The 10,129-nt window shown below is 35.8% G+C and overlaps 1 long non-coding RNA gene across 1 annotated transcript; it reads right to left on the minus strand.

The window, feature by feature from the left end:
• Positions 1–2,432: 2,432 nt before the first annotated feature.
• LOC134854617 (uncharacterized) lies at positions 2,433–9,265 on the minus strand. The gene is made up of 3 exons (XR_010164417.1): positions 9,055–9,265; positions 6,274–6,337; positions 2,433–2,857 (listed from the first exon to the last, which is right to left on the minus strand). It is a non-coding gene; the product is annotated as an uncharacterized LOC134854617 (long non-coding RNA).
• Between the last annotated feature and the right edge of the window lie 864 nt (positions 9,266–10,129).

Below are 10,129 nucleotides of genomic sequence, written 5' to 3' on the forward strand. Positions count from 1 at the left end.
TGTCCAATGATTGATTGCCGGCTGCTTCCGATCACCCGAATCCTTGCCATCGTTTCCTAGCCGTCCAATTCGAGAATCAGGTTCATCGTCCCCATTAGTTTTAGGGTGTTGTATCCGTAGTCATGGAGTTCGTTGTCCTCCGCCGTCAGTTACTCAAGTCTGACATAGCTGGCACCAAAGGTGTTCCTTAATTCTCCGATGGTGAAAATTGAGATGGGTTATCCGCTGTCTATCCACACGCGTGTAGCCTTTCCGTTTTTGCGTAAAAGCAATTGAGCCCCCTTGAGCTTTAATTCTATGCATCTTTCAGACCGGACTGACATCACCAGATAGTCTCCCGAACTATCCGAAATCAAAGAGTGCGTATCGGCTTGATTTACCCAACCAACATAACTTCCGTGTTGCGACATATGATCCTCCGATATCTCAGAGCGGTCAAACGCTTCTTATTCGTGTTTCTAAATCAGACCGACTGCTCCTCGTCCTCGTTGGCTGGCCTGCTTCTCAGGCACGTACGTTCACACTGTCCGGTCTCCCCACAGTGGTAGCATGTGACCCCGTTTGCTGGAAATTTGTCCATATGGTCTGGTGTGAATCCCGGCTGATCACAGTTGTAGTATCTCCTGCTAAGTGGATTGATTCCCCCTCTGGTAAATCCGAGCCCGTGGTCCTGTCCTCTACCGTGTGGCCGATTATTCCGATAACCCCCTCGGATGAATCCAACAGGTTGGGTCTGAATCTGCAAGCCACCACCCGTTGGTGCTGATGAAGTTCCTCCGCCAGTTGATGAGAACACCTACATTTTAGCATATTTATCTCCCCGCTCGTAGAACAATGCAATCCTTCACACCTCTTCTGGGGTCTTTATTGACCGGCAAAAATCAATCTGGGCTTCATGATTGTTCATATTGACAATGTGCCAAAATTGCATCTTACGGCTAACCCGCTGAGCACCCAATGGAATTGCTTTCTCGACAGTAGTTGAAAGCTTTCATATCTTTCGTTTCATTTCTTCTTGAACTCCGCTTCTACAGCGTCTACGACCCATGGATATCTGGTCGCCCCTAGACTTAGATGCAGCCGTCTTTTATGAGATCATCCTGGCTTTACTCCCCCCGGAGCAGGTAGAGATTGGAAATTAGCGTCTGTTACTTTTCGAGTCACTTGTTTCCTCCACCTTTTCTGGCAAGGCTGTTATCTGCGCCGTCGTAAGCGCTCAGTCGAACTAGAAGGTTTTTGGGTTTATCCCGTGTTTGGCGACCATACCCCATTGAAAGCGATAATGCCAGAGTTTCCAGAGCATAGGCTGTTCGCTGCATTTAGTGGGCCAAAAACCGGTAATTCTAACAAGTGATTTTCACCCCACTTGGCCTGTTGGCTGGACCATATTGAAAATCAGTTTTAATAAGTATAAGTTCCAATTTCAGAAAGATAATGTACCAACTTAATTTTTCAAAGTATACCATAAGAGTGAGTATTAGAGGTAACCAACCGTGACAGATGACTCCATTGGCCGGTACCTGCTGGCATTAAGATAGCACCGATGGGTTGACAGATGATTGGCAGTGTGATGGTTTACAGACAATAGTTTTTTTTGTTGTGAACCGAATTTGTGCTCAATGTCAAAAAACTACAGAAAAGGGATACAATAAAATTGCCCAGTTTATTAGTGATGAAATAAAACTGCTATGATTTCCGATGAATAAAAACTGGTATGAACTTGTTTCATTGCTGTTATGATGAAAGTTAAAAAAAACATGCAGAAAAATGTTGCATTAATTGTTCCCAGTTTTTTGCCGAAGAAATAAAATTGTTATGAACTGGTTTCATTGCTGGTATAATACTGGCTCTTTTTTCCTTTTTCCCACCACCTCACATCAGCATCAATTTTATGGTGTAATGAGGATTTTAACAAGGTTGTTTATGAACAAAAATATGTCTGTCATAGCCTAATCAGTTAGCATGTCAATCGGTTCATGGGAACAGTAATTGTACTTGTAAAAAGTTGCAGGTGGAGAGAAGGAGAAAGAGCCTAAGTAATATTTAAAAAAAACAGAAAAATTGTGCAATAATTGGTCCGAGTTGGTCAAATGTCATTTTCTATTTCTGATAAAATGACAAAAGAAAATCTGACTGACATACTTTTTCAATTCTGAGCTCAATGGATTAATATCTGTCAGAAAAAAAGGCTTTTTTCCTGTTTCCCCCCTTTCAAATTCAATTTTGAAAAGTTTATTTAACGTTAACAGAATGCAACGAAATTTGGCGGGGTGAACAAATTTGATACTTAACAGCGTAACATCCGCATTTAGCCCTAATAACACGTAAAACAAACATAAAACTCGTTACTTTTTAAAGGGGGGACTGGAAAAGAGCCAAAAAAAAAAGAAAACTAGAATTTCTGGCCTGTAAATTCAAAAGTAACACTGCAACATTCAATTAAGCTGGAAAATTTTACCTTCACAACTTAAATTGAGAATATGATTTAAAAAGTTGAAGATCTTTTTTAATCGTGATGTACATTGCAATTTTCATTCTGATCGAGATTTACTTCGATGAGATATTTTTTTCCTGATTTTTCTTGAACTTGTAAGATTCTATCGAGTGTAGTTTGGTCGGTTTTCATCTCCTATCTGGCTCTGTCGACTTGAAAGCAGATGATCGATCAAATCTGTATGACTGAAAACTTGATTCCTTTGCATTTTGTTTTCGTGTGACTTCCTCGAGAACAGAAGCCGTCTTGGTTGCAAAAATTCCCATTGGTTTAATTCTGGCTGAAGAATATCTGGTTCGTTGCCGAAGTGTTTCTTTGTTGGTGCATTTTTGCAATTAACGTCCTTCCAATAGCAAGCAGGTACTAAAATCATCAATATAAATAAAAAAATGCATTACGAGGCCAAACTGTGCACTGGATTCCAGACACTAAACTTTAAAAATGTTAAAATTTTGTCGGAACTATCAAAAAAAATGAAAGAACAAAAGAAGAACAAAGGGAGCGTCCTTATTGCGGAATACGCTTACATCCCAAAAAGCACAGTTTGGCCTCGTAATGTGGTTTGAAAATTTTCAAAAATGAAAGAAAAAATGACTAACTGACGGTTTAAACTCATAATTAGATTATTTTAAACGATACATAGGAATCAAGGTTTTGATTTTTATTGGTTAACGAAAAAAAATTATAAAAAAGATCAAATTACAGTTCATTTAAGACCATTTATCCACGATAAAAAAGACCAACCTGCGAGCTGTACAGCTCATCACGGCAAACCGCTGGTGTACCCCTGCTTAAGAACTACATGCAATTGTTTTACATTTTTTTTTCTGGGCTGGGTAATGTTGCCTCATCACCAAGCAACGAGCACGGATCATGGTGGGCCTCGAACATTCGACCTTTCGATCGAGAGGCGGAGACGTAACCAATTCGCCGCCACTCCCCTAATTTGAAGCGGATTTTGAATAAACATAATACGATTGTTCCTACATATAGGAATGATTTGAACCAGCTATAGACTTAGAGTCAATGTTTCCCTAAAAGTACCGTCAATTACAGTTACCTTCAGTTAAGTCTCTATGTCAGTTTTTAAAACTCCTGTTCCTGATTCTTAGTTTTCAACAGACATAACTTGTAAGTTAGACAAATCAAAATTAGTGCATGGCTTATGAATTTTTTAGGCCACAATAATATTTTTGAAAAAAAAGGTCATTAAAAGGCAAAAAAGCTTGTTTTTCTCTACCACTCGTCCGATTTAAAACTAGGCACAAGATCATTTTTCTTCAGTTCTTTTTTCATCCTTTCTTATTAGTTTTAAAAATTTCAATTTCATATAAAAAATTTTGTACTGGAGTATAATCGGGTGAACTTCGTAATCGAGTTTGTGTTTTTTTTCTTAGACTTTTTCCCACAAAATCAGCTACAACAAATATTTATCAGATCGGGCCGAGTACCCGGGTGAGGTGCTCATTTTATGTTTCAACTGTCAAAGCCGAATACAATCTGGAAACATACCTCCAGCACGGTGGAAACATGCCTCTAGCACGGTCGAAACATACCTCTAGCACGGTGGAAACATACCTCTAGCACGGTGGAAACATACCTCTAGCACGGTCGAAACATACCTCTAGCACGGTCGAAACATACCTCGAACACGGTCGAGCACATACCTCGAGTCCCGAAACGTACCTCGAGCACGGTCGAAACATACCTCGAGCAGGGTTGAAACATACCTTGAGCACAGTCGAAACATACTTTACTAAGCGTTTATTGCTGGTTGATTGCTTAGTAATTTATCCTAAGTTATAAGTCTCACCTTAGATCGTCAAGTTGTCTTGACAAACGTTATAGTAGAAACAATAGTTAGAAAAGGTATGAATTAATTAGCTGGATAAATACAAAGCACAGGGTTATTAGATTATATAAATGAATCGAACAGCACGGTCGAGCACGGCCGAAAAAAAACCGATTGTCCCGCGGTAATTCGGAGTCAAAAAGAAAAACTTCTTTAAAAAACCGATATTTTTTTTAACATTTACGACTCAAATTGCAAATCAGTATTCCAAAAATTGAATGAAAAGTAGCTCAAAGATAGTTCATCTCTTCAGAGCAATTAAATTACCAATAGCTTTTATCAATTCAATCTGATAAGAAAAAACATCACAAGATGTTAACCGAAAAGCATAAGTTATAACGTTTAAATTCGTAAAAACTTATGCTTTTTGAAAATCGAATTATACCCAAAATGAGTCGAGCACTGTCGCAACACATCTTACTTGGATCAACCATCGTCGAGCACATTTGTCTCGGTCGAGCACGATCGAAACACACCGAATTTCGCTTTAGACGGTCAAAACATACCAAATTTTGCTCGAAACGGTCAAAGCAAAAAGTGAGCACCTGGACCCGGCTAATAAAAAAATCCTTCGGAATATTCAAACAACATTAGAATAAATTAGAAACGTTCATGTTTCGTTTTTACATTTTGATTAAACAACAAGAAACGAAACGTTAATGTTTTTAATTTATTCTTACTGTAAAACAGGTTTGAAAAATCGTTTATACAGTGTGGGAGGAAATCGGCTGGAAAAATTTGTTTGAAAAATCTTTTAGTAAAAGTCCGTTTGGAAAAATTGGGTGTGAAATCCAGTATAAAACGACGTTTAATCAGTGTGGAAAAAACTGGTTTGAAAATCGAACCAGTTCGAAATCATGAATAAAAATCGGTTTGATTTTGATTTTATTTGACATAAAAGTGTTCATTGAAATCCTCGAATTCTACAAAAATTTTACGTTGAATATAAAATTTACCAAAAATGAATGATAAATATAGAACAAGAGACGAAGAAAATTTAAAATTTTTCGAAAATGTTTGAGTTCTTTTTTGTTTTTTTTTGTTCTATTTTTGTTTTTTTTTGTTCTATTTTTATCAATCGTTTTCGGAAACATTTGTAACCAGTTATGGTTAATTAGTAAATAGTCAAACTCTGTGTTTCCTCTCATCCCACTCCGCTCAGAAATGGTAAAAACCGAAAATATTATGTGTTTGTTTAAGTTTTTTTTTCAGGAATAGGGTAAGAATTCCGTTCTACTTGCACAGCAACCTTTGTTTTTGTTTTGTATTGCTCTGTTTTCAAAAAAGAAACTTTTCAGAGATTTCGTGGACCCTTAATCCGAAAAAAATGGACGCGTTATTGACCAAACACCTCATAAATCATGCTATTTCTTAGAAATCGAGGAAAATCAAATTAAAATTTATACCTAAAATTTGATCGCTTCCCTAGTCGATCAAGGGAGGTTTTCTTGCAAGATCTTGAAAGAAACTTGGAAGATTTATTTAAAGAGGATGCATCTCTTTAAAAGATTTAGCAAGACTTTTGCAAGATCTTGCAAGATAACCTTTCTTGATCGACTAGGGTATCTTATAGTAAGCTATTGATTTACTAGAAATTATGATGCGCTGATTTACTAAGTGCTTTAATAGTTATTGCGGACCAAGTTAACATCCTCCCCACAAAGCAGTTTATGGGGGGTGGGGGAGGATGTTAACTTGGTTCTAGGTTAGAAATTTTCAGCCAATCATAATCGAGCATTTTACATGCAGCGCTTAACAAATTTATTGCGAATTAAATATTGGGGTGGAAGATATTAACTTGGTCTATCTAGGGGGAGCATGATAAATTAATCTTTTATTGCCCTATAAATATTTACAACCAGTGCAATTAATGAAAGAAAACAAACTAAAACTGTAATTAAAAAACCTTTATTCAAAAACTATTTACCTGAGAATTTAAAATTTGAATCTCGTTTTGGCAATTGAAGAACTCTTGAATGATAACACTGCATCTAAAACAAAAAAAACTCTTTCGATAAATGTAATGTAAAAACATTGTGAATAGTTTTTAATTATGAAAGTCTTGAAGTATTATTTTTTTGCGAAGCACAGCGAAGACGTTTCAATGGCACTCACCTGCTCTCAGTTCGAAAATAAATCACAGAAAATGAAACAAATCACACTTACAATAGCACTTGAGTTTTCATCCAATTGAAAAGCCAAAATTAGATGTATGCAAAGTTTGTTTCAACGAAAAGACCAAAGTTCTCAGTGACATCATAATAAGTTTTAATCATTTTCGATTTCTTATAATTTTACTAAAAATTTCCTGAATTGATTATCTGACAATTTTGTCATATAATTTGTATTAACGTTCTCACACAACAAACAGTTATTATTCTTGATATTGATGGATTTGCTAATGAATGGATGGATTATGGTGAATTTGTGTTTTTTAGAGTAATCGATTTGAACAAAAATATAATCGAGATCATGGTCTAAAGTTTTCATCAGAAGTCAATTAAAATGGATTTTTTTAAATCAGAAACTGATATTCGTCCAATTTAATTCTAGGTTGTGGGAAAAACAAAAACCAATGACTCAACATTGACGGAAGAAAAACTTATCGAAGACGCCCTTTGTGAAAACAGTCGAACAAGATGAATGAGTAAAATAATTGCAAATTTCACCATGCTGAAACAATAGTTTTATCAAAACAATACTTACTGACTATAATAAAAATCAACAAGATTGATCGAATCAGGGCAAAACCTTGAATGTTCCGACTGCCTTTTAAGGTCTATGGAGCAGTAATAACATGAAAAATTAAATGTAATAAAATAAAAAGAGTTTTTATGAAAATCATCATCCAACACTCCATACCAAGTACATAGTGATAAACTTCGCTCCTAGTATTAAATCCAATTGCCAATAAGTTTCCTTCAACCAATTTGGAATGATTTCTGAGACGACTTAATCTCCGCTTACGCGATAATAGCGCGGAATTTATCGCCCTTTAATTATACCAAATTGGCTGAAATGGAAATCTTTACAACCCCCCCCCCCCCAGTATTTTTTTTTTCAAATTTAAGCCCAGGACAACAATATTTCTTGCAGCAGCAATTTCATTTTAAGCGATTTCATTTTGCTACGCATTAAAAGATATGTGCAAATTAAGTGCGCAATAATTACGAGCAGGCCAAATAACCACATTGGCGAAATTAAGATTGTGATTGATTATAATTTAAAATATTGCAGATTTTCTACTTGTAACACATTTAGACACTAAATTGCATAATCGAAAGATTTTATTCAGTTCGAATAATAGATCAATTTGTTTAAAAAATGAGTAAATTTGTCAGAGATGCTTTTTTTGGTGTGGAAAATCTGCTTTTAAATCTGCGTAAAATCCTCCAGAAATTGAATAAAAACAATTCTATTGTCCTAAATTAAATTGAAATTAAATTGAAATTAAATTGAAATTAAATTGAAATTTGAGAAATGGTTTCTAAAAATTGGACTTCGTTGCTCGAAAAGATGCTTTTTGAAATCTAGAATAAAAACTTTTGAACTCAAAACTATACTTTAAATATGGCTTTCGATCACCAGAATTACCAGAAAGTTGCCCTCAAGATAAATCTCGCTCACTGGTAAAATGAGCTAAAGCCACTTGAGGAATAATGATTACCGCAAACCATAAGTTTTTGGATCCCTTAATTTTTTGTAACCTATAAGGGCTCCCGCGATGAATGACTGTTTAATTATGCTAAATTAGGTTTTGGGCTATTTCTAACATCTACCTTTTTAGCGTAGTTTTGTGAAAAAATTCACAAAAACTAGAAAAATTAGCCTAAGTTTTTCCTGCAAGGTATTTGAGTAAAACTGATCTTATTAAGTTTTTTTTTGTGTGTCAGTTCTTCTTGCTATAGTTCTATAGATTTTGGCTCCTATTTATCGTTGTTAATATCAATCTGGTTTAGGTCCGGTGCTCGAATGTTGCATACGGTTGATACATTTTTATTTTCAATTTTCAAAAAAAAGGCTGACTTTTTATTTAGTTGCGATCCCAGTTTTCTTTATGGTGTTTTTTTTAACTAAAATTACAAACCGGCTGCGGACCAAGCCTTTATAATTTTTGGTGACGTTTTTCTAAATTCATTCTGTCACTTATTAAAGAAGTGTTTTTCGATAACATTGCAAAAAACGTAAGTTAACTGAAAAAAGTATGGGTGAAATTGGGGTACTTGGATATGTGGATCGCAGGGGTTGTTTCAGGGGGATGAGCGGATGGGAAGGATTTCGCCTGTATCCCAGCGCCCCCAGAAGCAGGCGTGGATCTAGGAATTTCTCGAGGGGGGCAAATTTTCTAGGAACTTCTCGAGGGGGGCAATTTTTCTAGGAATTTCTCGAGGGGGTCGGCAGGGGGTCGAATCCCTGTGAAAGAGGCATTCATCCCCCCACCCCCCTTAATTCGGTACTGCCCAGATGGCTTCCTTTTTTTGGTGTTTCCCTTATTTGGTACTATTATACAAGCTGATCCATTTTCAGCCGACCAGCCCTATTTTTCCAACAGTGTCTTCGGTTTTAACTTAGTAGTTTTGAAGGGGCGAGAAACTCAAAACTGACTGAAAAAATGCCAAAAAAAGGATACCTACATTTCAGTCCCGCATGTTATAAAAATGATTGATAAACAGAAATTGAAGAAACTCAAATTTTTGATTTAACTTACCAGAAGTAATGATGCTCCCAAAACAACTGCCCAATTTTCACGTGTGTTGCTACTTTTAGTCATAATTTATTGATTAAAAAAACGATTTGTTTGCTTGTCGACCTCAAACCTTTACTGTGAAAAATGATTTCAGCTCAAATCGGCAATCAAACCTCCGCTCACTCAAATAGTACTAATTGGAGGTGGTTGTTTATTGGTAGTTAAAAATCATTTTTTCTTTTCAACTAGAGTTTTTATGCTTATTATGGAAATCAAAACTTTCGCGTAGTCGTTTTTCTTCCGATAAAGAAGAAAGACCACAACCAAAAGCTTAATTTTAATGTGGTTGACTTTTCAATTATAATGATTGGCGTAAACCAAACAATTTTGCGTAACAACTTAGTTTAAAGCGTTTCTGTTTATTTTATGTTTTCAAATATCAACTTTAATGGAAGGTATCGTTCAAACTTTTTGGCTTCATTAAAAAATTTCGGTCTACAAAAATTGAAACTTCAATTAAAATAAAACTGGAATTTTCAGTTCACACTTTTGACATTTTAACTTGCCATTGATGTCTGCTCCTTGATAGTTGAGTCCCCTTCCCAGGAAATTGTAATTTTCTGCGTCATAAAGGTAATTTTTTTGTCCAATTACATGATTTCTAGTACCTTTTCCCGGATGTTGGTTTCCGTGAAATTTAGCGTTTAAAATTTGATGAAGCGGTGATCACCATAAATACGTTGAATGTAATACACTAATGGGCAAAATTAACAGCAAAATCATTGTTTACTCTCTAAAATGCTTGTTCTTAATGTCTATTTATATTACATTTATTTCGATTTTCAGCAAATTTTTTACGTAAACCAAGAGTAAATGATCAGATCTACCGTCTTAAAATTTATCATTATTTGTTTCAAAGATTTACCGATGTAACCCGATGTGGTGGAGGTCAAACGTCCACCAAGTAAGTGTTACGTAGTATGATAACATGACCGCTACTCTGTTAAGCGATGTGGAGACAGAGACCTGTCAATTAAGTCTAGAGACACGGTTAACTCAATGGTGCTAAAACGAACCTTCTCTCAACAGCTAGTGA

The sequence above is a fragment of the Symsagittifera roscoffensis genome, chromosome 9 (genome assembly GCF_963678635.1).
Source record: "Symsagittifera roscoffensis chromosome 9, txSymRosc1.1, whole genome shotgun sequence".
In the NCBI taxonomy this organism is placed as follows: domain Eukaryota; kingdom Metazoa; phylum Xenacoelomorpha; order Acoela; family Convolutidae; genus Symsagittifera; species Symsagittifera roscoffensis.